This window comes from Odocoileus virginianus, chromosome 31 (assembly GCF_023699985.2).
Source record: "Odocoileus virginianus isolate 20LAN1187 ecotype Illinois chromosome 31, Ovbor_1.2, whole genome shotgun sequence".
Classification (NCBI taxonomy): Eukaryota; Metazoa; Chordata; class Mammalia; order Artiodactyla; family Cervidae; genus Odocoileus; species Odocoileus virginianus.
Genome location: NC_069704.1, coordinates 32,480,580 through 32,508,462, shown reverse-complemented (window position 1 = coordinate 32,508,462; position 27,883 = coordinate 32,480,580). Strand labels below are relative to the sequence as shown.

Here is a 27,883-nt window from a genome sequence, read left to right as displayed (position 1 = left end):
TAACAATATGAAGATAAATTACCCAATTATAAAATAGATGAAAGATTTAAGTTTCTTTTGGTACCCCCAAAGAAAATATACAAATGGCCAATAAGTACATAAAATGATGCTCAACATCATCAGTCATTAGGGAAATGTAAATCAAAACCACAATGAGGTACCCCTTCACATCCACTGGGCAAAACAGGCAATAAGAAGTGTTAACAGGGATGTGGAGAAATTGGAACCCTCATAAATTGCTGGTGGGAATGTAAAATGGTGTAGTTGCTTTAGAAATAGTTTGGCAGTTCCTCAAAATGTACAACAGAGAGTCATCATATAACTCAGAAATTCTACTCCTTGGTATATACCCAAGAGAATTAAAACCACATGTACACACACATGCACACACACACACACAGGTACACAAATGAGATAGCAGCATTATTCATAATAGCTCAAAAGTGGAAACAGTTTAAGTGTCCATCAAATAGTAAACAGATAAACAAAATGTGATCATCAGTATGATGGACTATTATTAATTAATTAAAAGGAATGATGTACGATTCATGCTACAATATGAACCTTGAAAACATTATTATGGTTAAGTAAAGGAAACCAAGCATAAAAGGTCACATACTACATGATTCCATTTATACGGATTGTCCAGAATAGGGAAATCCACAAAACAGGAGGTGGATTAGTTGTTGCCAGAAGCTAGAGGACAATGGAGAATGAAAAATGACTGGTTCTGGATATGGAATTTCTTTTTGGAGTGATAAAAATGTTCTATAATTGTGTAGTGTGATGGGTGTTTAGTATGTGTGTAAATATAATAAAAATCACTGACCATGTACTTTAAAAGGGTAAATATCATGGTAGAAGAATTATATCTTGATTCTAAAAGCTTTAAAAATACTAGCAAAGCAATGACCATTATTATAGACATGAGAATTTAGCCTTGGTCATTTATGCATTTTAAAACCCTGTCATTTGTCATCTACCGTATATTCTGACTTTGTTAAAAAGAAAATCCTCCATTTAGTGACATTTTCTTGAAGTATTTCCTTCTGAATAGATTGGAGGAAGTAATGATTCCCAGTTTCTTTATTTGTTAATGTTCTTCACAGAACTATCCCAGTCATTAAGAAATGATGTGCTTCAGGTGCCACATTGATTTAATCCCCCCGCCATGGTGCCTACTCAGTTGCAGCTGCAAGGTTTATATGTTCACTTTGTTGTTTGTTGTTCCCATTGAGGATGAGGAGAAAGAACCAGCCTTACCTTGACCTCTGTGACAGGTGGGCCGGGTGGGATTTGGTACAAAGTGGATGATGAGCTTAAGAACTGGCCGATTTAGTAGTAGCTTAGAAAAAATGACTTCCCTGGTGGCTTAGATGGTAAAGCATCTGTCTACAATGCAGGAGACCCAGGTTCGATCCCTGGGCAGGGAAGATCCCCTGGAGAAAGCAATGGCAACCCACTCCAGTACTCTTGCCTGGAAAATCCCATGGATGGAAGAGCCTGGTAGGCTGCAGTCCACGGGGTCGCTACAAGTTGGACACAACTGGGCGACTTCACTTTAGAAAAAATAAGAAATTATGAATTTCATTTTGCTATCTCTAAAATTTTCAAATGGTAATCTATTTTTTGGTTCCATTAAAGTATTTACTGTCATAGAACTCATTTGTAGAATATATTTGCTTATTCAAATACCAAAATGAACTCCTATCCATGGAGTTCATTCTCTTGAGTTTGTCCAATGAACAAGTAGAAGCCGTTGCTCTGTTTCTGCATGTGAGTCCGGCATGACTTTGTGTGGCTATCTCCCAGGACACTTTTGCTTCCATGTAAGTTACCCACCTGTTGGATCATCCATAAGCTTAGTGTTAAGCCCGTCCCCATCATGGTTTCTCTTCATCTTTTCTGTCATGGAAGCTGGGGAATCTGTTCTCCTTACAGCTCATTTGTGGGCACATTTTTGTAGTTATTTTGTTCTCAATTTCTTCAAAAGTCTTCACACTCCAAGGTGGGGAACTGCTGTGGCTGATGTGGGCTGTCATCATCACCACTGTTAATATCCTTCCTGCACAGTAGTGGAGGAGGACTTTTGTCTTCACCAAGGGTATCTTCCATGGAAAGTTGCTGTTTGGGCATGGAGTCAACTGGATTAAGGAGTTACATGTTCTTTATCTTTAAGCAAGAACCAATCCTGCTGACAGCCTGAGTCTTCTGCTCATGGTGGCTTGTGAGCTGCCGTGCGGGGTGGCCCCAGCTCTGTGTGATCCATGGCAGGAGGGGCGGGTGGCAGCTGTTCCTCCATCATGGAGGAGCTGGCAGCACCAGGAAACGGCTGCCTCAAAGCTTCCACCCTGTTGCAGCTGAGCTAATTATATCTTCCTAAAGAAGGAAGAAATCGGAACACTACATTTGCATTGAAACCAGCCTGATATGGCAGGTCCAAAATTACTCTAGCATTTATGTTCTCTGAATTGTTTTAATTAGCAGCTCTGCAGTACCAGTCTTTCATTTCGTTTTTATTCCTTCCCTCCACTGGCGAAGCCTGGCATTTAGGAAGCATCTGAACCAGATTTTTGTCACATTCTGCCTGTCAGAGACCTAGGATCTCAGTCTACTTGATCATTACTATCCCTCAGTGGATCCACTGAATTTTTTTAAATGTGTGCTTTGGTATTTTCCATGATTTGGTTTCAACATGCCTTTAAAATGAATGGTGACCATTGGTGAGTACAGAGCCCCAAAGATACGAAATCCTCACTTTTAAGTGTTATACACTCTGAATTTTAGTTTTATGGTGGTGGGGGTAAGCAATCTTATCCTTTAATTCATCTTTCACTTAAGAAAAAGCAAGGAAACAGAATTAGAAAGCTCATTAATAGTGGACATTTAAAGAAGCAAGCGAATCTAACTTGGTTAAAGGCCATAGTGAGAATCCTAAAGTGTTAAAATGATATAAACAAGTCTGGAAATCATCTGCAAGTGCTATCAACAGCAGAGAGAAAGGAAGACAAGTTTTGTTAAAATAAGCTGATATAACAAGTAGCAAAAAGAACTGTTTTGAACTTTAGGTACTTTGTCCCTTACTCTGCCTACCCCGGAGGAAAAAGGGTGATAAACTAGAAAATAAAGTCCTGAACCATAGAGGAGAGAAGGCTTAGGTAATTTAAAAAGTGGACAAGCACATGAGAAATAATCAAGGGTTAATTTTCATACCTTGGTCTTGAAAAAAAATTGTTTATTTTTTAAGGAATATTTGCTTGTAATGTGAGCATTTCTAAATAGATAGGTAGGTAGATGATAAATAGAGAGATAGATGAGTAGATCGATTGTTGAGTAGGTAGGTAGATCTTAACTCATGCCACAGATGTTTTTATGGTGCTGTGTAAAATGCTCAGGTCATCCCCGCTATGAGGAGGAGCACTGTGTCTACCTGGTGATAACTGCTGATTCCTAAGAGATAACTTCAGTTCCACCACTTCCCTGACTTCCTCCAAGCAGAATAATGGCTGACAAATCTGTGATTCCTCAATACTTCTAAGAAATAAGCATTTCTTATTTCTAAGAAACAAGACAGAGCATTTTGCATCATGGAAAACTGCTCATGTCTTCTCGTTGATATGAGAGCAGAGAGAGGACAAATCTTATCTATCTTTGTATCTTTGCAAACTGGCCGAGTGCATGGCACAGACTAGGTTGCTGAACAGGACACATATAAGGCAAAGCCTTGATGAGTGTCTTTTTAGCTCTATTGATGAAAACTGAGCTACTCAGACTTGCAGACAGGCTTGGTGCTGGGTCTAGGAGCACTGCCTTCAGGAAGCAAAGCTAGAGATACAGGGACATCTTTATCTCAGACAATTTATTTTCAATAGAAAGCCCAGAGCTGAAACTTATTTACATTAACACTATAGTGGACAAATTCCTCTGATATATTTGCCAAGAACCCTTAAAACCAGACAGAACATTCAATTAAAAAGGCAACACATCTTCTTCCTGAAAAAAGAATGTTCTCTATGTCATTACCTCTCTTTTACAGATACCATTTCCTTCTTTTTCTCCTTAATATATACTCACACGATGACTCTTAACTTTCACACAAACAATTACAGACCTTTCCGGTTAGGTTCTTTTGATTAAAGTGGCCCCAGAAAGCTAAGAGGTTGTTTATTCTATGAAATCATCTTTAATTTTATGCCTTGAGTGGCAGAGGAAAAGCACAGTTCAGAGGAACCTGCCTGTTGGACAGGAATCAGAACATTGAGTTCAGGCTGATTCTATGTTAAAGTAGATTTGCATAAATTGTTTTAAGATTCTAAATTAACTCAATTTGTATTCAAGTCTCCCTAAGAACCTTTCGCATATGCTTTGGAGTTGTCACAGGGTGGGTGAGTGTCCGTTTATTCATTCATTCAACACACATTAATGATCAGCTGCCATGTGCTAGATACTGTACTACATAATAAAGGCAGTCTTTAGACGTGTGATAATGGCTTCCCTGGTGGCTTGGCAGTAAAGAATCTGCCTGCAATGTAGGGGATGTGAGTTTGATCTCTGGGTTGGGAAGATTCCCCCTGGAGGAGGGCATGGCAACCCCCTCCAGTATTCTTGCCTGGAGAAGCCCATAGACAGAGGAGCCTGGTGGGCTACAGTCCGTGTGTAGTTTTATGGTGGTGGGGGTAAGCAATCTTATCCTTTAGTGACTGAGCACACACAGCACAGTGTGAGGAAGGGGCTTCCCAGCTGGTGCTAGTGATAAAGAATCCACCTGCCAACGCAGGAGACACAAGAGACGTGCGTTCCATCCCGGGGTTGGGTAGATCCCCTGGAGTAGGAAGTGGCAATCCACTTCAGAATTCTTGCCTGGAAAATTCAGTGGACAGAGGAGCCTTACTGGCTACAGTCCATGGGATCTCACAGAGTTGGACACAACTGAGTACCTGAACACAATGTGCTGGATGCTGAAATATCAATAGAAATATGTATAGGGAACCCTAGAAAGAAAGCTACCAGTCTGCTTTAGGAAATCAGAGTCAAGTTCACAAAGACAAGACATTTGAACTGGTATTTAAGATATGAACCAGAAATTTCTCTATTGGCAAGAAGGCTGTGGACGATGAGGGGAGGGGGGAATTCTTGGCATAGGAGGTAGCATAGGAAAAGAGATGGTGTGAAAACATCACAATGCATGGCCTGGGAATGAGGCTCCTTTACATACCCTTGAGGCTAAAAAAGTAGGCTATTCACATTATTATCAGACTTCACAGCTGCCTGTTTCTATGCCAAATTCTTTGGACTTGGTCCTTTTGTCAGTGGGAATCTGCTGAGAGATTTTATGCCAGAAAGTGACATGTCAGATTGCATTCTGGCAGCTTATGAAAATATACTTGCCCAACAGATCCCCAGATCTCCACTGCTCTATGTATTTGATTGGTCTAGTGCAGTGTCTCTCAAACTAGATTCATTAGCTGATCCATCTCTTTCGCCAGTAAAAGAGATCCATGATCACTAAGGTATGCAATAATTTCCTTGCTACAGAACTCCTTAGAGCCTTTAATCTGTTACTGGGACTTGTGGATTTTGCAGAAGGGCTATAGGAAGTGGCCAAAGTCTCTGCAAAAGAGCTTGCCTTGTTCAGAGCCCTGGTTCTATCCAGAGCTTTGTCCAGAGCCCTGGTTCCATCCATTTACCAACTAGTAAGTCTGTTAGCAGATGATGGGATAAATCCTCTTGTTTTTTAGTCTTCTGAGTCTCTTGTTCTTGAAATCAAGAGCCCTTCCTCTTTGTACACAGAAGTACTACATACAGAAATTGGTGTTTTCAGGTGTGCTGGAAAGGATGGTAGGCAATAGCCCATTGACTTGCATGGGCCAGAAGGGTTCTGATTCTTCAAAGTACTGAGAAGTATCTTCAGTAGATACTTTCTCCCATTTTTACCCATCTGGAAGCAGTTAGACTTCAGCTGTCTTATATCTGTCACATTCCACATCTTTGCATTACTGAGACCAGAGCCCCTTAAAAAGGACACTGACAATAAGACCTAACAACGATACAGAGAAAAGAGCATCCAACTGCGATCCTAAAGACAAAAATTTGAATATCTGATTTCCCTTTTCTATCAGTTAGTTGGGAATGCACTTAGCATTTAGCTACTAGTAGTAGGCCAAGCAGATAGGGAGTTGCTTTTGTTCACCCTACAAGAAATTTACAGGTGGGCAGTTTTCTAATGGGTTCAGAAGCTTTCCAGCATCAGAGCAATTTACTGGCACATGACATTTTCTTGGTCTTTTACTCATGGCTCAAGGATGGTTGCCTCAATTCCAAACATGTCAAAACTGCAATTGGAGGAGAAAGGAGGCAGGATGGCTGCAGGGAAAAAATAATTTCTACCTATACACCTTTCTTTCGTCAGGAAATAACTCTTTCCCAGAACTCTTTTGCAAAGACTCCTTTTTTTTTTTTCCCATTTATTTTTATTAGTTGGAAGCTAATTACTTTACAACATTGCAGTGGTTTTTGTCATACATTGAAATGAATTAGCCATGGATTTACATGTATTCCCCATCCCGGTCCCCCCTCCCACCTCCCTCTCCACCCCATCCCTCTGGGTCTTCCCAGTGCACCAGGCCTGAGCACTTGTCTCATGCATCCAACCTGGGCTGGTGATCTGTTTCACCCTAGATATACATGTTTCGATGCTGTTCTCTTGAAACATCCCACCCTCGCCTTCTCCCACAGAGTCCACAAGTCTGTTCTATACAGAGCGAAGTAAGCCAGAAAGATAAAGACCATTACAGTATACTAACAGATATATATGGAATTTAGAAAGATGGTAACGATAACCCTATATGCAAAAAAAGAAAAAGAGACTCAGATGTATAGAACAGACTTGTGGACAAAGACTCCTTCTTATACCTCACTGACCACATGTGGGCCAAGACTAAGGACTGAACTTACTAGCAAGAATCAATGACTTTCTGAAGATCTAGATAAACTGTGATTGTACTACAGGTGAAAAGGAAGCCAAAGTGAGTGGCTTTGAGAAGCGCAAAGAAACCATTCCATGCTCACCTTAGGTGCCATCATGGCCTCTGTTTCTTTACTCTCAATGAGCATCTGCCTTTAAAGCTTGCTGAGTACAATAAATTGAAGTGCCACATATTAACTGCTAAAAATATAAAATTGCTGGCATTTTTCAATAGGAGAGTTTTATTCCTCTGTATATAATGCATCTTTTTCCTCAAGCTGCTTTAAAGATTTTCCCTTGGATTCACTGGGTTTCTTGGATTTGTGGGCTTATAATTTTCATCAATTTGAATATTTTGGCCATTATTTGTTCAAATATTTCTTCTGTGCTCTCACTTACTTGCAGGGGCTCCAATTTCACATTTGTTAAGTTACTTAAAGCTTCCTCATGGTTCACTGAGCTCTTTTTATATTTTTGGATTCTCTTTCCTTTGTGTGTTTCATTTTGGATAATTTCTATTATTTTGTCTTCAACTTCCATAATTTTTTCTTCTTCAGTGTCTTATTTTCATTCATTCCCATTCACTGAAGTTTTCATATTACTTATTCAAGTTTTCATTCCTACAAGTTCTGTATGGACCTTTACTTATATCTTCCATTCCTCTCGTTAACTTTCATAATAAATGTTTATTATAAGCATTCTATATTTAAGTTTATATTTGTATATTAAATTTATATTTAAATGTTTATATTATAAAACTATAGTCTTATAATTATGTTTTATAAGTTTGTAATAAATGTTTCAGTATGTTTGCCTGTAGTTCTATCATGTATGTAGTCCTGGATCCATTTTCATTGTTTGATTTTTCTCCTTACCATGAATCATTTTTTCCAAGAGCTTTGTGTGCCTTATGATTTTAGATTGGATGCCAGACATTGTGAATTTTATGTTGCTGTATGCTGGATATTTTGCCTTACTAAAAGTATTTTTGCGCTTTGTTCTGAAATGTGGTTATAATGCCTTGAAACTATTCGATCCCTTTGTGTGTTGCTGGTACAATTTATTAGGCATTTCAAAACCACCGCTTACTTTAGAACTAATAATTCCCCATTGCTGAGGCAAGATCTACTAGGCACTCAACCTAATTCCCCATGAATCATGAGATTTTTCACTCTGCTTCATGGGAACTGGCAGTATCCCTGGTCCTATGTGAGCAGTGGGCACTGATCCTTTTGGGTAGTTCTTTCCCAGCCACTGAGGGGGTCCTCACTTGCATGCAATGATCAATACCCAGCTGAATACTTGAAAGGCACCTTCTGTAGATCCTCAGAGTTTTCTGTGTGCAGCTCTCTCTTCTCTGGTTTTGTGTCTTATCCACTCTAGTCACCTTGATCTCTCCGGGTTCTCAGCTCCTTCTCCTCAACTCAAGGAGCATGCTGTGCTCAACCAATGAATGAATTAATTTTGGCAACCATTATATTCACTATGTTTGTTTCTAACCTCTCAAGAATCATGATCTCTCACTGCCTGTTATCTAGTGTTTTGAAAATAATTGTTTCATGTATATATTTAAGTCAGTTTTTGGTTGTTTGTGATGAGACAGTATATTTTTCCCCCGTCACTCCACCTTGCCTAAAAGTAGAAGACAGTTGCCATCTCTCAATGATGATTAATATGTCATTAAAAAATCTATCCGCGAACTACTTGTAAGCCGCAGTAAAGAAAACAAATTCTCCCACCTCTTTAGATCAGCTACTTCCTGTGAAGGATTTTTTCTTTTTAATTAAGTAACTTACATTTACATAATACTTCTTCTACAATCAAAGTTTTCCTGCCTACACAAGATTATTACTTTTGCAAGAGAGTAGATTTTCTCCATCTTCAGTGAGTGTTGAGCAAGAGAAAATTATCTAAGCTTCCTTGTTACCTCTGAGAGATTCCCAAGGCTCAAAATGTGAACTAGTTCAAGAAAGCTTTGGAAAAAGCTGTGTGAACAGAATATTAATAACACTCCACACTTTTCACATTTTCCCACAGTCTTTGTCCTGTGGTCAGGGACAGAACACCTTGGATGGATAAGGACTGAATTTGTCCAATATGGTATTGCATATATAATTTTTAGTCATATCTCTCCAAAATGTAGATTCTGAATGAGATGTATTCTGTTCCCTAAAGAAGACCACAAATCTCTTGGGGAGAAGAATTAATGAATCACTCTAATGCTAGGCATGTTGTGAAGTGTAGAGATAAATTGATTTTTATTGGCATGTGCAATGAAATCTGGAAGAGAAATAGAATTTGACTTGAGTCTTAAAGAAAGAATGAAGCAACTGACAAAGAATTAATCTCAAAAGTATACAAGCAACTCCTGCAGCTCAATTCCAGGAAGATAAGCAACCTAATCAAAAAATGGGCCAAAGAACTAAACAGACATTTCTCCAAAGAAGACATACAAATGGCTAACAAACACATGAAAAGATGCTCAGCATCACTCATTATCGGAGAAATGCAAATCAAAACCACGATGAGGTGCCATCTCACACCAGTCAGAATGGCTGCTATCAAAGTCTACAAACAATAAATGCTGGAGAAGGTGTGGATAAAAGGGAACCCTCTTACACTGTTGGTAGGAATGCAAACTAGTACAGCCACTATGGAGAACAGTGTGGAGATTCCTTTAAAAAACTGGAAATAGAACTGACATATGACCCAGCAATCCCACTGCTGGGCATACACACTGAGGAAACCAGAATTGAAACAGACACATGTACCCCAATGTTCATCTTGGCACTGTTTACAATAGCCAGGACATGGAAGCAACCTAGATGTCAATCGGCAGGCGAACAGATAAGAAAGCTGTGGTACATATACACAATGGAATATTACTCAGCTATTAAAAAGAATGTGTTTGAATCAGTTCTAATGAGGTGGATGAAACTGGAGCTTATTATACAGAGTGAAGTAAGTCAGAAAGAAAAACACCAATACAGTATATTAACACATATATATGGAATTTAGAAAGAGGGTGAAAGTGACCCTATATGCGAGACTGCAAAAGAGACACAGATGTAAAGAACAGACTGTTGGACTCTGTGGGAGAAGGTGAGGGTGGGATGATTTGAGAGAGTAGCATCAAAACATGTATATTATCATATGTGAAATAGATCTCCAGTCCAGGTTTGATGCATGAGGCAGGGTGCTCAGGGCTGGTGCACTGGGATGACCCTGAGGGATGGGATGGGGAGGGAAGTGGCGGGGAAGGTCAGGATGGGGAACACATGTACACCCATGGCTGATTCATGTGAATGTATGGCAAAAACCACCACAATATTGTAAAGTAATTAGCCTCCAATTAAAATTTTAAGTAATTTAAAAAAAAGAAAGAATAGCAGATGAAGGTGGTATTGAACTTAAAGACTATTGCAGATGACTGAAGTTATAGTCAAGACTAGGTGACCTGATTACAAGTACTTCTCAGGTAGAATGTGCTTCTAACATGAACCTCTGTAATGCCTCACACAGCGCTGAGCTCTTTCTAGGTTCTTATTGATTTTGATAATTGCCTAAAAGGAAGGTCTGAGAAAGCTTGTACACTATTCCCCTTGAAGTCTTTGGAAGTAAAGATTTATCCATAATAGTGGGACTTCAGGGTGGAAAAAGGTCCTAGATGCAAGTATGATTTAACTTTTATCTCTCAACTCTCCATAAAACTTTCTTAGAATTCTGTCCTCAGGCAGTTAGTTCACATTCCTGTTTCGTCTATTGATCCAGATTTGAAGAATTATAAAATTACAAGAGATTGTTACAACAACCTAACCTAATCTGTGTACATATGAAGACATTAAAAACTCCAGGATGTATATCTCTGCAGAGTGACAACAGCTTCTCTTGGTAGTCATTAATTGGCGGTCATGAGAACCTAGTAAAGGCAATAAAAACTGAAAAATTCTACTTACCTAATAAAAACAAGTTCCAAATTGAATTCCAGTAAGAGAATTCTCAAACATAAATTTGCTTTAGAATGTGCATGCTAAGTCGCTTCAGTCGTGTCTGACTCTGCGACCCTATGGACTGTAGCCTGCTAGGCTCCTCTGTCCATGGGATTCTCCAGGCAAGAATACTGGAGTGGGTTCCCATACCCTCCCCCAGGGAAACTTCCTGACCCAGGAGTCAAACCAGTGTCTCCTGCTGTTCTTGCATTTCCAGCGGATTCTTTACCCCCAAGCCACTGGGGAAGCCCTATTTTAGGATATCTAACTGTTAGACAACTTCTCAAGTTCTTTTCATGCTAAAGAGGCATAGCAGGGTGACCTTAACTAGTGCTATCATGTATCCCAAGCTTGACCATGCCTCTGAATAACTCAAAGTGATTTCTTCAAAATATTGATTACTGGATCTCACCTTAGATATACTGATCCAGCATCTCTGAAGATGAGAATTAGGAATTTATACTTTTAACAAGCTTCTTAGGTGAGTCCGAAGTACAGTCAAGTATAAGAATCATCTGGTTTCTGCTCAGCAGCATTTGTAGAAAGTAGGTAATATGGTCTCATCTATGCTAAGATGCACATAGTAATTTTATGAAAGATCTTAATTATCAAGCTTCAGAAATAGAATAAGTGCTGTTAAAACTTCTTTCCAACTTGACCTATTATTTTCCTGATGGAGATAGTGCTATAGTAATTAATGAATCGTTAGGACTTCCAGTGGGAGAAGCTCTTCATATTTTAATCACTATCATAGAGTCATGTTCTACTCTCCTTATCTTCAGAGCCTAGATACACTGAACCATGGCATTTCTGAATTGGTAAATGGAATATCATTTGATGTTCTTCCCTCTCATCCCGGGAGGTAAGCTTGACTCATTGTCTGGCTAAGTACTGTCAACGACAACAGAAGGAGAGAGAGAGAGAATAAGCAGCAGGTTCAAATTGCTGTGACAGGTACCTGGACAAGCCAACATCAGAGCAGCGATGCCTCCCTCCTGCTGGGAACCGGGGCTCCCCGGCTGGTCCTACAGTCTAGGCAGACCCCTGCTGGCTTTCTCTGTCACTGCATAGATGTATGTCTGTGTGGGTGACTGGTGGGGGCCCTGTGCAGGAAAAGCAAGAAAAAGCTTGTAAGGAGTCAAACAGCTTGTCAAGGTATCCTTGTGGGTGTCTGTATTGAAGTGTCACAGTATGAAGGCTTTTTATTAGCAGCTATTTAAGAATCCTCACGCTGAAATGGAACAGTTTCTTCCCTACATGGCATTTCCAGGCTGCCTTCCTCCCTCACATTCCTACGACAGCACTAGCCACCTCCTAAGGGGGTGGAGAACATGACGCTGGGCTCCTTTGACGGTGGAGCCAGCTATGTGGCCCACGCCCTCAGCCCTGGAGATAATTTGGTTCATTCACATGTTGCTGATGACGGGGATACAGCAGAGGAGGCTGAGGAGGATCTGAGGCTCATACCTCAGAATCCGTTTGAGCACAGAAACCGTTTGCGAGAGTATAGTCATTGATGCTCCAGTTTTTAGGGCACAGAGGGAGACTTTACTCCAAGGTGAAGTTGCGCAGTGAATTAAGTCCCACATCAGCATTTTACCATTGTTTTTGTGGCCACCTCAGGTATTTGAACTCTTCCCAGCTCTTTTAGAGCAAATAGTGAATTTCTCCTGGAAAGCTCATTAAGTTTCCTTGTAGGAAGCAATTGTGACCCTAAAAGGCCCCTGCTAATATCTTAGAGGGTTGATGTTGGGTCTTGTAAGGAAGACTATCATTCACTGGCCTCTTTTTATATCTCAGCCTTACACATAACCTTCTCAACCACATGCAGACGAACAGAGTGATATTTGGAGAGGTGAAGTCAGTTTCCTGAGATCCCATAGCTCATCCAAGTGGCAGAACTGACATTTGAACCCCTGCACTAAAAGGAAAAAGCCATGTTCTTCCCACTCTGAACTTCCCTGGTGCCCTCATCACATGCCCAGCTTCCCCAGTCTTCTTTGTGGGAGGTGGAGACATGTTGCCTGGTGAATTCTCTGAGTTCTGCGCTTAGTGGTCATACAGGTCCAGCTAGGACACTGGTTCACTTTGTAGGACAGACTCCTCAAGCTTGATTGGCTATAGGAGAAAAGGGGACGCATACTTTAAATTTCAGAACCACAGCTTTAAAGGGCTTCAGATATAGCTAGTCTGACTTCTCAAGGAAGGAATCTGCATTCTTTCCAGATTTCAAATCTGGTTACTATGCCAAGGAACATGGAACCAGCAAACAGCAGACCTGGTTTCATCCTCACCTGCAGTATGTATGCAATGTGCGGCTCTGAGCAACTCATTTCACTTCTCTGACCTTACTTTCCATCTCAGTGAAATGGCAAAGAAGTTTGTTCTGCCTCTTCCTTGGTGCTGTCATGAAGCCACTGTGGAAGGCATAGAGAATATGTATGTGAGTTATACTTCTAATCAATGAACAGGAACAATGTGGAAACCCTGTGGCGTATATTGGGCCCCATCGCCCATGTTTGGAGAAATGCTTAGATAAACATGCCAGAAACTTGGATGGGTTCCTAGGAATGTGGGCACTGTTTCAGATCTTTATAGGGTGGTCTCAGGGTGTCGACATAGGGGCACATACATTGGCCATCACTCTTTCAATTCTTGTCCCCTGGATTTATGACATTCCTCCCATGACTGTTTTACAACCACTTTTTATACTCTATTGGGCAGCCCTCCCAGGCTAGAGTGATGTTTATGAGGTCTTTGAGAATGTCAGAGGACTTCCCTGATCCTTTCTGCCTGTTGATTTGTACTCTGTATTTCTTCTACTGTATCCTTAAAGACAACTTTAGCTGCCACTGCAGAAAACCCATTTTAATATTCTGTGTGATATGCTTCCTTTTTCTCTTTGTGGTCCAAAACTATCACTTGCTTACCTTTTGTGAGCCATGATTAGTCATATCTATTTGCTTGAGCATGAAACACATGTCATGAAGGGAAATCATCATGGCCTAAGCCACACACCATATAGCGCAAACTTGGCTTCGACAGCATGGGGCAGCCTCCGCCCTTTAGCAAGCTGATGAAGTCTAGGGACTCCTTCCCCAAATAAGGCTTTAAATGCATAACATAAAATAGATGGGACTAAACAGGTATGCTGTTCCATTACAGTACAGTTACAACATGTTTAAAATGTAATATAATAATGCCATTGTTTTTATTAAAATATTCAATAATGAGATCTGTTGGCAGGTCTAATAACCCCTATAATTTACAGGTGATGAACATAAATGATGTGTTGAGATACCTGCAACAACAATCATGTAACATGAAAATATCTGCTTTTTATAGGTGACAGTACTGTGGTTTGCTGCCAACGTTAAGGATTGGAAATACTAACTTTTGTTAGGTTAGTGAAAATTAGATGCAAACCAGGCTTACAGAACCCTCTGAGTTTTTTCCATGGATCCCTTGAGAGTCTGTACATTACAGGTCCTACTTTAGAACACTACAAACCAGTGCATGAATGACCATCAGTCAGATACGGTAGAGTCCTGGCTGAGAGCATTCTAGAGCATCTGAAGCATGGAGGTAGTGGTGGGGGTTAGGGTAGCATACAGCACTTAGGCTCTGGGGCCAGACTGCCTAGGTTAAAATTCCAATTCTACCTCTGACTAACTCTGTGACATTGAACATGCTACTTAACCTCTCTGCACTCAATTTCTTCAATTGTTAAATGGCAGTGACCATAATACCTTTTCAAATTACTGTTGCAAGGATTAAACGCACTTGAAATTGTACCCACCACATAGTGAGTATTTTGTGTCAGCTATCATTATTTTAAGTATATTTGAACATTTAACGAGAACCCCTCAGAGCTAAAGAGCATTGGAGTGAATCAGTCCTGGACAGGGCAGTGTTAAACTAGGCAGGCACATACCAGTGTTTAACTATCCACAAGTTCAGCCCCTGGAGAAGGAAATGGCAATCCACTCCAGTATTCTTGCCTGGAAAATCCCATGGATGGAAGAACCTGGTAGAGGTCGCAAAGAGTCGGACACGACTGAGCGACTTCACTTTTCAGCCCATATTTCCTTACATCTCAAGGATACTGCAGGGGTCTTTGCCAAGAGTCTTGATGAAATCAATATACTTTATGCTCTTCATTCTCCCTTGTCCCTATCCTGTAGTTCACCTAACAGAAAGGGGACGACCACCTACTATGACCTAATCTTGATGAACCTGTACTTGCTCCTGCTCACCATCGCTTCTTTTTCTAAGTGCATTCAAACCCTTTTTAAATGTTAATAGTTTCCATTAAAATTCAATCCAGGACAAAGGTCATGTTTAGTTGTAAGTTGTTTTTTGTAATCTTGCTTCTTCACTCCCTTTTGAAAATTGTGTCAACATTTGTTTGTCTTTTCTTTATCATCTTTATCACCTTTATCATCTTCTTCCTTTTCCCTAGTTCCTACTATCCACATAAATCTCAGACTTCATATTGTCAAGGGATAAGCTGGACATTCTTTAACTATACCCAGAGACACACATTCTTTTAGAAACAACTTTGAGTTCTCCATTTATTCATCTGCTTCAGGTTTCAAATTGTTCTTGCTCATATTTATGTCATTTGTTTCTAAACTTTAGGTCAATTGCCTTGATAGAACCAGATATCAAATATCAAAATAGGAATTGCATAGTTAATTTACTCAACAAATATTTTGGAGCACCTTATGTGCCCTAGGAGGGGAAAAGTGAGCAAAAATAGACACATCTCAGCCTAGTGAAGCTAATGGTCCAGCTGGGGAGCCAGGCATTAACCAAATGAACATGTGTAAGTAAGAGCTGTGATGAGTGTCATGAAGCAGATGTCCTGCGGGCTATAATTATCTGTAACAAGGGATCTGACCTCTTGGAAGACTGAGGTGGGAATCTTTGAGCTGAATCCTGCAAGTTGGGTTTACTAGGACAAAAGAGGAGGAAAGTACAGCCCAGGGGGGAGAAAACAACAGGTAGGAAGGCCTGTTGCAAGAGAAGCAGAGCATAACGAAGGAAACAAAAGATGGCCAGTGTGCTAAACACAGAGTGTGAGGTGCCAATCCAGATGGAGAAGCAAAAAGGAAGAAAGAAACTGAGTCACAAAGGACCTTGTCAGCCATTTTTCATTATCATGAAAGAGTAAGATGCTGCTAAAATTTTAAGCAAGATGTTACTGTTGTTTAGTTGCTAAGTCATGTCTGACTCTTTGCAACCCCATGGACTGCAGCACCCCAGGCTTCCCTGTCCTTCACTGTCTCTCAGAGTTTGCTTAAACTCTTGTCCATTGAGTCAGTGATGCCATCCAACCACCTCGTCCTCTGTTGCCCTCTTCTCCTCCTTCCCCCAGTCTTTCCCATCATCAGGGTCTTTTCCAATGAGTCGACTCTTCGCATCAGGTGGCCAAAGTATTGGAGCTTCAGCTTCAGCATCAGTCCTTCCAGTGAATGTTCGGGATTTATTCCCTTTAAGGACTGACTGGTTTGATATCCTTGCTGTCCAAGGGACTCTTAAGAGTCTTCTCCAGCACCACAGTATGAAAGCGTGTTGGGTGGTGCAACTCTGGAGAGCCAGAGCAGCTATAAGCAGATGGGTTAAGAGATTATTACAGAAGCTCGGGAAAGACAGGCTGGTATGTATGGTAGTCGAGGGTGATGACAGTGGAAACAAAACCAATAAAGAGGTTTTTAAGCTATTCATAAGGCAAAATTGCAGGACTTAGTGGTGGATAGGGTATGGAAAGTGCAAAGCGTGGGATGTCAAGGATGTGAAATAGATTTCTGACCTGTATGGTTGGACAGTCAGTGGTGTGATTCCCTGCCCTGGTTTTCAGAGGGGCTGGGCAGAGAACATGCACTCAGTTGGTACATGTTGAGTTGGATGTAATTTTAAGCCAGCTGTATTTCTTGGGTATATATTTCTTGCTCTAATAAGCAAGAGATCACTGTGAGGAGAGTGATCAAGAAGGCCAGGAACAGGCCATAGGAGAGAGTTGAGGGAATGGGGAGTACTGGGGGGAGAGAAGGGAAGGCCTAGATATAAACACAGTAACTGCTTCCTCCCTGCCAATGAAGACAGTAGTTCTAGAGGCCAGGACGGGGGCTGCTGGGTAAAAGTCTCATGAAGTAGATGTGGCTTGGGGTAAAGAGGAAGTGCCTAAGAGTGAGAGCTGTGATGTGGACAACCTTGCCAAGAGATGAGTTCCTTGGCACTGGAGTGAAGCGTCCAACCCTAGGCTTTCCATCTTCCATGATGGTGTAGAAAGGGCTCAGTGTTTTGTAAACTGTGTTCTGTGGAAAACAGGGACTTTCGTGGAGGAGGCTCAGTGATGAGTTCTATATTTAAATGTCATCTGCTTATGTGTATTATAACAATTAATGTAACTATTAATACTAAGTACATTATAACCATTAATAAAAACTAATGGAAACTGACATGCTCAGATGGGTTGTATATACAATTTTAACACACTGGAAAATAGCAAAACTTTGATTTCTTTTTTTTTTGTTTGTTTGTTTGTTTGTTTTATTTATAATACATAAATGTAACTAATGTGAAATTTTATAAATGAATTCATACCGATATGATGCATTTTCACTTTACTTAGTTTGGTGGATTCTGTGAAGTAGATTACTTCTAAAGTCTTTTATAGCTCAAAGATTTCAAGGTTTTTATCCTTACAATCAAAGTCAGCTACCATACTCTCATTTATGTAAATTATTTTAGCACAAATAAAAAGGATACAGCCAGATAAAGTTCTTCTGTTCACAGGGAGAAATTTATGAAAAACTCTGTTTCCAGAATCAACTATTTTTCCAATTTACACAACACTTTCCAGTAAGCCCTCAGTCTACACTCTTCCTGCTTCTTTCAAACTTGCCAAACTTCATCTGAGCTTTCAAAGGCATTGATTTTATGTGCATGGACTAATATAAAGGCTTAGTATCTCATTATACTTATGACACAATTATTTAAATGGTGTAGGGACCATGACCAACAGGTTCTCCATGTCAGAGAGAGAATTCCCAAATGTTCACAGTTTTGAAGCTGTGAATAACAAAGTGACAGTAGTTAAAGAGAAAAAAAAAAGAGAGAGAGAAAGAAATGGTAAGCAGATCAGGGAAACTCAGCGAATGCTTGATTAAACTTTTTACCAGATGACTGCTTCACTATTCTCTAGACTCTCAAGACAGATTCACCAATTTTTCAGTAGAGAGAACATCCACCCAAGAACATGCTTGGCTGTAATTGTCTTCTCTACTTGCCCATGCACTGGGCATAGTGTGTCCTAAAATGCTCCCACTGGAATGAATGAGAAATGAATAGAAGTATGGTGGCCTATTTCAGCCCCTTGCTTTAGCATTCTAGATTTCTAATCCCCATAAAAAAATATATACCTCAAAACCCTTTCAGGTGTGAAACAAAGTGACCTGCTAACAAGCGTATTACTCCTGTCATTAATAAAGTCAGCTGCCTGTGGTTACATGAACCTCAAGTGTCATAAGCAATGATTTCTGTGCATTAGGAACAACCCGTGTGATTTTCATGTCCTTTGGGCAAATCCAAACCTCCTTGGACCTCAGTGTATGGGCCTCAATTGTGAAATGATGATATTGTTTGGGTCAGATAACTTCTATAGTCCTTCTGGCTCTAAAATTCAAGCTCAATTCCCAGTTCCACTGAACTAAATATTTTCTACATAGAGAAGACTTGAGATCAATTCTTAGAGAATTAAAAAATCGGGTAAAAATAGCAAATAAAAACAAAGCCATGCCTGTTTTACCACAGGAGATAAAATTTTGGGGTTAGTGGTATTTAAAAAACAATTGTTTCTTTCTTCTCTGCTCATAGACCAACTCCCATGAATCATTCAGAATTTTCTTTTGTGCTTATCTCCTCACCTTACAGATAAGAGGATTAGTCTTCTACTGTTTCTCTCTTGAAGGAGTTCCCATATAGTTATCAAAAAAGTTTATTTATTTATTAGCCATATATAGACTTCCATGGTTCTTTGTCTTGGGTTATATATACACAAGGAAATACACATGCATATCAGTAACATCTTACAGAAAAACCTCAATAAGCTTCTTGGCCAGCTCAATACATAAAATGGTCAAGGAATGCCAAGTTCTTTAAAACTTGATAACATCTTCTTGTGTGTACGTGCTAAGTCGCTTCAGTCATGTCCGACTCTTTGTGAGCCTATGGACCATATTCCACCACTCTCCTCTGTTCAGGCAAGAATACTGGAGTGGGCTGCAATGCCTTCCTTCCAAGGATTTTCCAGACCCAGGGATCAAACCCATGACTCTTATGTCTCCTTTGTCAGGCGGGTTTTTTATTACCAGTGCTACCTGGGAAGGTAAAACGCCAGCTGTATCTTCTACAGGGTTGTAGGTCGGTTATCTGTGGATAATCAGGGCCTCTCCTCAAGACAAATACCCTAAAGGGGCAGAGGAAACCAAGGTGAATACAGTAATGCAATGGTTTTCTTTAAATAGTATACCCCAGAGTACATGCCTTGCGCTACTGGAGTTAAACACGGTCAACAGTTGTTAATGTAATTCTTAAAGATCTCAGTTTTAAAGATGGCAATTGAGAACTTCCAAAGATTGAAGTTCTTGCCCAACTTAAAGCCAGATAGCCCAAGAGTTCTGTTTATCTCTTTAAGGCAAAAACAGGGAGGGCTCCAGTCTACCACTCTTCACACCTCACTTATGAGAGGATCATCCTTTTTTTCTTCCCCATGGAGACTGAGAAGAATGGAGGATGAGATGTTTTTGTAGGAGGTCTCTAGTTTGGAATAGTGATTTTTCCATGTATAAACCCAGTTCAGTTTCCCCACTGATGTAAAGAATAATCTCTCTTCCCTTGGTCCCCGCCTCGTGTAGGTCAGCTAATAGCTTCCCAGTGAAGTTTATAGCCCTCCTATTTCCCTGCCTCGGCTGGCTTCAGCTTCCCCTAAGCAAGTTCAGGGAACTCGCCAGCAGCTTGAGGGTTAAGAGCAGCAGGCCTAGACATCCCCTGGGTGTGGCAGGTTTCCAGGACAGAAAGCTACAAAAGGAAAGAGTAGTGTGGGAAAGGAAAGTCCACTTGAATGAGATCAGGATGTTCTGAGCCCTGTCCTGGTGCTGCCAGAAGGCACTCATTGCCCTCAGCAGCTCTGGGTGCCCCTCAGAAGGTGGCACCCACCCCGAGGGGAGGGCACACAGCGCAGCAGGCAGAGAAAGGCCACCCAGGGGGAGTTCTCAGAGAAAGGAAGGTTCCTTTGAGGAGTGGTCAGCAAGATATTCCTACCCCGGGACTCAGGAGAAGGGGAGCTTTTTACTTTCTTCCCAAAATGCAAATAGCCTCTGTCCTTGGAAGAAGGAAGATGGGTTGCTAGGCAATCACTTCTCAGCAAGCGCCCCCACTGCCCTTGTTTCCTGACCCCTAGAACAATGGAGACTTTTCAGTGAATGGAACCAAGATGGGAGGAGAAGACATGGCAGAAATAAAAATGGAAGCAAAGATTGTGGAAGGGCTGGCTTATAGAGTATGGGAATAAAAATGTTATGTGAATGTTCTACTCTAGGCAGACCAGGAGAGGTTTCATTCCCAACCATCGCATGGTCATTGTCATCACAAGCCAAGTGGTATAGGCCATACAACAGCCACTGTCCCATGGTGACCCCGTTTTTTTCTTTTTTGTTTTGTTGTTGGGTTTTGTTTTTTTTTTTGATATTTACTTATTTATTTGGCTGTGTTGGGTCTTAGTTGCATGAGGGGGATCTTTCATGGGGTTGCATAGACTCTCTAGCTGTGGCGTTTGGGCTTAGTTACTTCACAGCATGTGGGATCTTAGCTCCCCAAACAGGGATGGAACCTATGTCCCCTGCATGGAAGGTGAGCCCTTAACTACCAGACCAGCGGGGAAGTCCCTGGTGACTGCGGTGGTAATGACTCCAGTGACCCTGAGGATGTTACGTTGTTACCTGTTGATTAGGAGTTCTTGGGTCTCAATCTCTTTATCAGAGAAATGACATTTGGAATTATACTTTTATAAAAATAATATTTTTAGCAATCACTATGTTTTGTTAGATCCTGCCAGAGTTTGGGCAGAAAATAGGTGATACACTGAACTTGAGTAAGAGAAACATATTTGAATTAAAGGATTATTTACAAAAATGTAGGTAGGTTTTAGGGAAACCACAAGGGATAGTGTAGGACCTCATAACCTGTTGGTCTGAGGTAACAGGGCGAAGGAGAGATTACCTGAACCCGGAAAGGTAGTCACCTGGAGACGACCAGCTGACAGGAGCTGAGCCTTTTGTTAGAAGGAGGTAGCCAGCCTGTGATGACTCCACGCCCAGCACCCTGTCCTTTGAACCCAGTGGGGAGCCGGGTGGCAAGAGGACTGAACCCAAGTGCATGGAACAGCTTGGGCTCCGGAAGAGAGTGCTGGAGACCAGATGGCGTTAACGGCAAGCACTTATTTCTGCTGGTCTGAAGGGCAGGGCTCTGGTGGTCAGAGTAGTTAGCTTTCTGTGTGGGCTCTCTTTCTAGTTATATCCTCACAAGCACACGGCCTTCCTTGGCATGTGAACACAGAGTACCAACGAAAGAGAAAAAGAGAGAGGCTCCTTGTCGCCTCCCATTTTTTATAAGAGCATTAATCCCATCTTGAGGGTATCACAGTCATGGCTATGTCTATTATATCCACCTCCCAAAGGCCCTACATTTTGATACTCTCCTATTAGGGGGTCAGATTTTCAATTTAACTCAGTCCATAGCACCAAGTAACCATTCAGAGTAGATGCTCTGAAGACCACAATGATAGAGTGAATCAGAGTATCTCCCTGGGAAACTTATTGCAAGATGTTAAGTATACATTCATGCAGGGCCCCATATTATTTTTACCTCTTAGTAGAGCCAATTAAAACATCGGGAGATCAGGTGATTTGTCCAGGAAATGTGCATGAAGGACACATGCTGGCCAACCTGCTTTGTTTGACAGAGATTGCAAGGCACTGATTCTAAGAGATCTGTACAAGTGACTAGGGAACTCTGTTATCAGTCAATAGGGGTTCTTTGGCTTTTGTCCATTTTAAATGTTTTCATGGTAAAAGCAATAATATAAAGAACTTTTAAAATTTTAAGAGAAAAAGTAAATCATTCTTAAACTCACATAGTTACATATATGTGTACATACACACTAATTCCTTAATATTGTGTGTGTATATATATATATGTTTGTATATAGGCAGATATGTATACATGTATGGATATGTATGCATAGGTAGGTATATGAAGTCAATTTTTATTAGTGATAGTTGTGTTCTACAAAAACCGAACTAGCATATACTGAATCATTGTTCCTAGAGAAAATACAAGGTTAGGTTCCTGTGACCCGCTGATCATGACATTTTCATCAACTGATCAGAACATAGCCTTGTTTCATGCTTCTGTTTAAAGACATCTTGTTTTATACATATTGTTGATCCATTACGGTTGAACTCATGGCCAACCATACTACATCTCATGCTTGAATACAACTTTTCTTTCACACGTACTTTTTTCTCTGTAAGGTACATCACATCCTTCTTGCTCTTAGGAATGCTAGACAGCACGTTAGCCTTATCCCTGCAGGCCGTTTTAAATACTGAAATCACCAATAAAGTTTTTTTTTTTAATGGCATTAAATAGACTGTGAAAAGGATGCTCCTTTCAGTGTCAGAGCTAAAACAAGAAGACAGAGTTTTACCTTGTTCCAACTTAACCGGGAATGTGCAGATGACCTAACATTTTCACTGCTCTGAACATACCTGTAAATATCTAGGAAAGCAATGTGATTATTGATATAGAGATTATAAACATATTTTAGGGAGTAGGTAAACTTGCAAACAAATTTATGATTAATGAGGCTGTATGGAATATATGTTGTACACACACACATTATATAGTTGTAGTCATTTTGAACTTAAAATGCTTATTTGGTTTTTGTGCTTAGTCTCTTATTATAAACATTTTTATTGTTACAGTGAATGATCATTGTATAATGATTATTTTTGATAACTAAGTAATATTCCGTTGGGTTGAGTTAGCATATTTTTTTCTTATTTCTAGATTCATTTTTTCTTATTATTTTACATAACTGTACAAAGAGCATGATTGTACACAGGATATTTTTATTTTGAATGATTTACATAGCATAAACTCCAGTAGTGGCTCACAGAATATAACTGTCATTATGACTCGATCTGTATCATCATCCAGCTTTTAAAACAGTTGTATAGAGTGCACCATGATATGAATGTTGCTAATCCCCAATCCCTGGGTGTCTCCAACCAACCCTAAGAAGATGAGTAACCAAATGAAAAGTTTGGTAAATTCTTAAATGAAACACTGTCCCCTGGGTGTGCATCTGGATCCCTTTGATTACAGTTGCATGATTTCTGTCTCTCTGACTGTTGATGAGTTCCTCCAGGGCAATGCAGGAAATTAACAGCAAAGAAAGTCCCTCCTCCACCTTTCCAGTACAAGAGCGGAGGCTGAATGTGAATCTGAAGGAGCATTTGCCAGGTCCAATTTGGGTAGGGTGTCCAAGAGGAGTTATCAAAGCATGAGATGCTGAACTACCTTAGAGTAGATGTAATGAAGAAATTGGGACCATGGAAGCAAGAGTTAGTGGGTCAAACTGTGAGAGAGCAAGTAGCCTAAAATAAATTCATATACCCATGCCAGGTTTTTATAGGAATTTAGGTGATGCTTTCATAGGCTGAGCAGACCTTTCCAAAGGGGCTGGAAAGGACAAATGGCAAAACCAAACACTCCACTTTTTGTAACTCATTCTTGTTTTCTCTAATTTAATGTAGATTTTCTGCCTGTGTGCTTTTTACACATTGAGGTCTAAATTTTTTTTTAACTGAGTAATTCCTTAAAATATGTGGGATGTGATTGCGTGTGTGTATGTAATTACTCATCTATACGTAATTAAGCAAATATTTTTCCTAATCCATGGTTTTCTATTTTATTTTGGAAACAAAACATAGTTTATTTAACCTATAGTTCAAATTGTATAATCATTGGAAATTGCTGATTTTTTCATTGTTTCTTAAGTCATTTGAGAGTGTATGATACTCTAGTGTCCTTTTTCTCCATAAGTGAAGGAATTGCATTTTTTAAAAAAATAGCATTTCACTTCAGTTATTGTGTCCACAGAATAAAAAGGAAGGAGTTCTAGAGAGAGAAATTGTTTTGAAATGTCTGTGTTGTGAATCATTTAGCAGTTTAACCTTTAAAATGATAGTTTCTGGGTCTTCATCGATTAGTCTGAAGAGGAATATATGCAGCCGAAATAATTAAATTGGCTTAGTCAAAAAATTAGCTAACTCTGTGGGCAAGAAGGATAACAATCCAGTTGATGGATCAGCATCATGTGGAATAACTACCCAAGAGAGTTAATTTCTGAATTTCTATCCAGTGCCTTTGTTATTGCATAGACATTCTGATTGGTACGAATGTAAACTAAAGAATGTTTTGCATTTTCTTAGTGTTCCCATGCAATAACATTTTCCCTTTTGATCGGATTGAATTATGAGTTACACAACCCCATGCCACAAAGTTTTACTCTTAGATGTCAGTATTAGAGGTTTAGGAAAGGGAGCAGAGTTTGGTGGCCTTTAGCCAAGGTGGCTTTTAGAAAAACTCACCCATGGCCACACTATGAAGCCTGACACCCACCAGATTCCCAGGTGGCTCTCCCTGACTGAGCATTTGCAAAGCAAAGCACAATGGTCCGAGATTCTTTCTCAGCAGGACCTTGACCTTAAATGGTATCAAATGAGGCATCTACATGATAGCCAAGTGCCTCTTCCTCTGTGTGCTAAGGCCTTCTCATCCCCACAAAAATCCTTATGCTTTTCTCAGATCCACCTTAATTCATTTCCCCAATCTTCCCATTTGTTTTCCTTCTTACGAATTAATGTGCTAATGATAAAATCACACTTTTGTATACATGCCATGGAATAAAAAAATGTAGGGTACAGAATGCAAAGATGTCCAGTACATAGTATTTGTTATCATTGTTCAGTCACTAAGTCATGTCTGACTCTTTGTGACCCCATGGACTACGGCATGCCAGGCTGCCCTGTCCATCACCAACTCCCAGAGTTTACTCAGATTCATGTCCGTTGAGTCAGTGATGCCATCCAACCGTCTCATCCTCTGTCGTCCCCTTCTCCTCCTGCCCTCAATCTTTCCCAGCATCAGGGTCTTTTCCAATGAGTCAGCTCTTTGCATCAGGTGGCCAACGTACTGGAGCTTCAGCTTCAGCATCAGTCCTTCCAGTGAACACCCAGGACTGATCTCCTTTAGGATGGACTGGTTGGATCTCCTTTCAGTCCAAGGGACTCTCAAGAGTCTTCTCCAACACCACAGTTCAAAAGCATCAATTCTTCGGTGCTCAGCTTTCTTTATGGTCCAACTCTCATATAGCTACTGTTTAATGTTCATATGACCATTAGACTTAAAGGAAGTAATTTATATGCTCTGACTTAAAAATTATTTCAAAGATAAGACAGCCTCTGTTAATCTCCATTTCACATAGATATGTAGATAAAGTATAATGATGTATGGTTATTAGTCAAAGGGGATGGATAGCATGTAGTTAAGTAGATTGTATAGGTTTTTTTTTTCCCTTAGAGCTGTGGTGGTTTATTTCTTCTATCTTGTTCTTTCCGGATCCAACTTTTTTTAGGCAAAGCAAGGATAGGGAGGTGGGAAAGGGCACTTCCTATTCTGACCCTTCAAATCAGTTCTTGATAGGGAAGCCATTTTCAGTTGTGTGAGCTAGAGAAAAAAAGGCCCCATAAGTGTTCCCAATTCTAGTCTTAAAAATGACTACCTCTTTACCTTTTGACAGCAACTTAATACCAAACTGCTGTCTTTTTAAGTTTATAATCAGTTCCGTTCCCATGATTGCCTGAAAACTTAATGACCCCAATGTAAGACTGATAGAGAGAGAAACAACATTAAATGAAATATGCAACCCCTTAAGCAGAGGCCCTGGCCTGTGATCAGCATCAACAGATTCCAGGACAAAGTACCTGTTGTTCTTTGAAAAGTATTTAAGAGAGCTGTAAAAACTTCCATTGGTGGTTTCTTCTGCTAACTCAGGCCCTTGCCTTTAACTCTTCGCTTAATTCTATGCAAACAATTCTCTTTGCATCCTTGAGCTTGTTCTAGTTATGAAAATGGAAGTCAATTACCTTTTTATTCCCTTAGAAAATAAGTGCCAATCAGTGGCCAAAAGTGTTCTTCAAATTTGGAGGAGTGTAGCAAGTGACCTAGGCTATAGGAGCATGGATCCCACTGGAATTAGGGGGTTTTTTGTTTGTGTTTTAAAATAACTTTCTAGAAAACCTCAGATCTCCATTGTCAAACTGATTATTTTAACATCTTATCCCTAAATTATATGATGAAAGAGGAGAGACATAATAGCCATCATTTTAAATGGGAAGGTCTTTTGCAAAGAAAAGGAACAGCCTGGTAGAAATTATAGATAAGCTGGTTGGAAACTTCTCTAGTAAAACCCCACTTTTTTTTTTAAACCCCACTTTTTGAGGGTGTTGAGAGGCAGTAAGTTTAGGAGCTGAGCCTCTGGAGCCAGGGAGACATAGGTGTGAGTTTCAGTTTTCTCTTACTGACCCATGATGTCAGAAAGGTTGATTATTCCCTTAGAGCCTCAGTTTCTTTTATCTAAAATGACAATATTACAGATCTTGGAGCTATTATAAGAACTGAATAAGCTACTTTAGTTATTTTTAGCTTCTTCACTCTGGGACAGGGGTCCCCAACCTCTGAGATCTAATGCCTGATGATCTGAGGTGGAGCTAGTATAATAGAAATAAAGTGCACAATATAGGTAATTCGCTTGAATCATCCCGAAACCATCCCCCAGCCACCCCACCTCGGTCCATGGAAAAAAATGTCTTCCATGAAACCAGTCCTTGGTGCCCAAAATGGCTGGGGGCTGCTGCTGTAGGGAAGTGGCTTGCAAACTTTGGTGTGCATAGGGATTGTAGAGGGGCCTTGGCAAAATAGATCAGGCCCCCCAGGCATTCAAATTTTAAAAAACCAACTGTAGTGCAGAGAGAAGCATTTCAGGTTAAACTAAAAAGAGCTTGGTGTTAGCCAACATACCTGGGTTCCATGCCACCAATTCCTCTTAAAAGAAAAGCCTCCTAAACCTCCCTGTTTCACTCTGCTTGTCTTTCTCCTGTATCTCTGGCAGATGGCTGTGATCACATGAATGACATATGTTTTGAACACTTGAAACAGTACTAGTATGTTAGCCAGTAGGACAGCAGAGTCTCTGCTATTATTACAGGCTGTGAGCATGACTTTATTCTCCTATCATAGAAAAGTCTTTGACTAAGCTACCAGGACAAGGCTGTGTCTTTTGCAGAAAAAGAGGTCTAAAAATCTCTTATCTGTCCTTGCAAAGGTGTTGGTAGAAACAACCGAGCCCTTTATTAATGTATTATTTTATGTAGATAAATCAAGCTCATAGGGAATTAGTAATCAGGTATGAACCAATCTCTTGATGTTATTTTCATATTCTTTTTTCATAATGGAAACAAGGTAAAGTTACCCTGTCTGAAACCCCATAATTTGTGTCACTGCTTGAAAGAGTAGTTTTGTTACTGTGAGCAGCTGGCTGGTGACTCAAGATTATGGAGTCTTACTGAGGACAAACCCCTCTAAGTACTTTATAGGTGCCACTCATAAAATTCAGCCAACAACTCAATGACTATACTGGACCCTGCTATAAAGGTGAAGAAACTCAGCCTACCTTTCACACCATCAATAAATATTGAAAGCCAGGATTGGAACCTGCAGAGTATTCCCTGCACAGCCC

General features: G+C 40.3%; 1 protein-coding gene and 1 non-coding gene across 7 annotated transcripts in view; both read left to right on the top strand.

The window, feature by feature from the left end:
- NTRK2 (neurotrophic receptor tyrosine kinase 2) overlaps positions 1 to 27,883 on the top strand; it is a 388,890-nt gene that overhangs the window by 317,994 nt on the left and 43,013 nt on the right. The window lies entirely within an intron of this gene.
- On the top strand, positions 1,362 to 1,433 carry TRNAC-ACA (transfer RNA cysteine (anticodon ACA)). The gene has a single exon. It is a non-coding gene; the product is annotated as a tRNA-Cys (tRNA).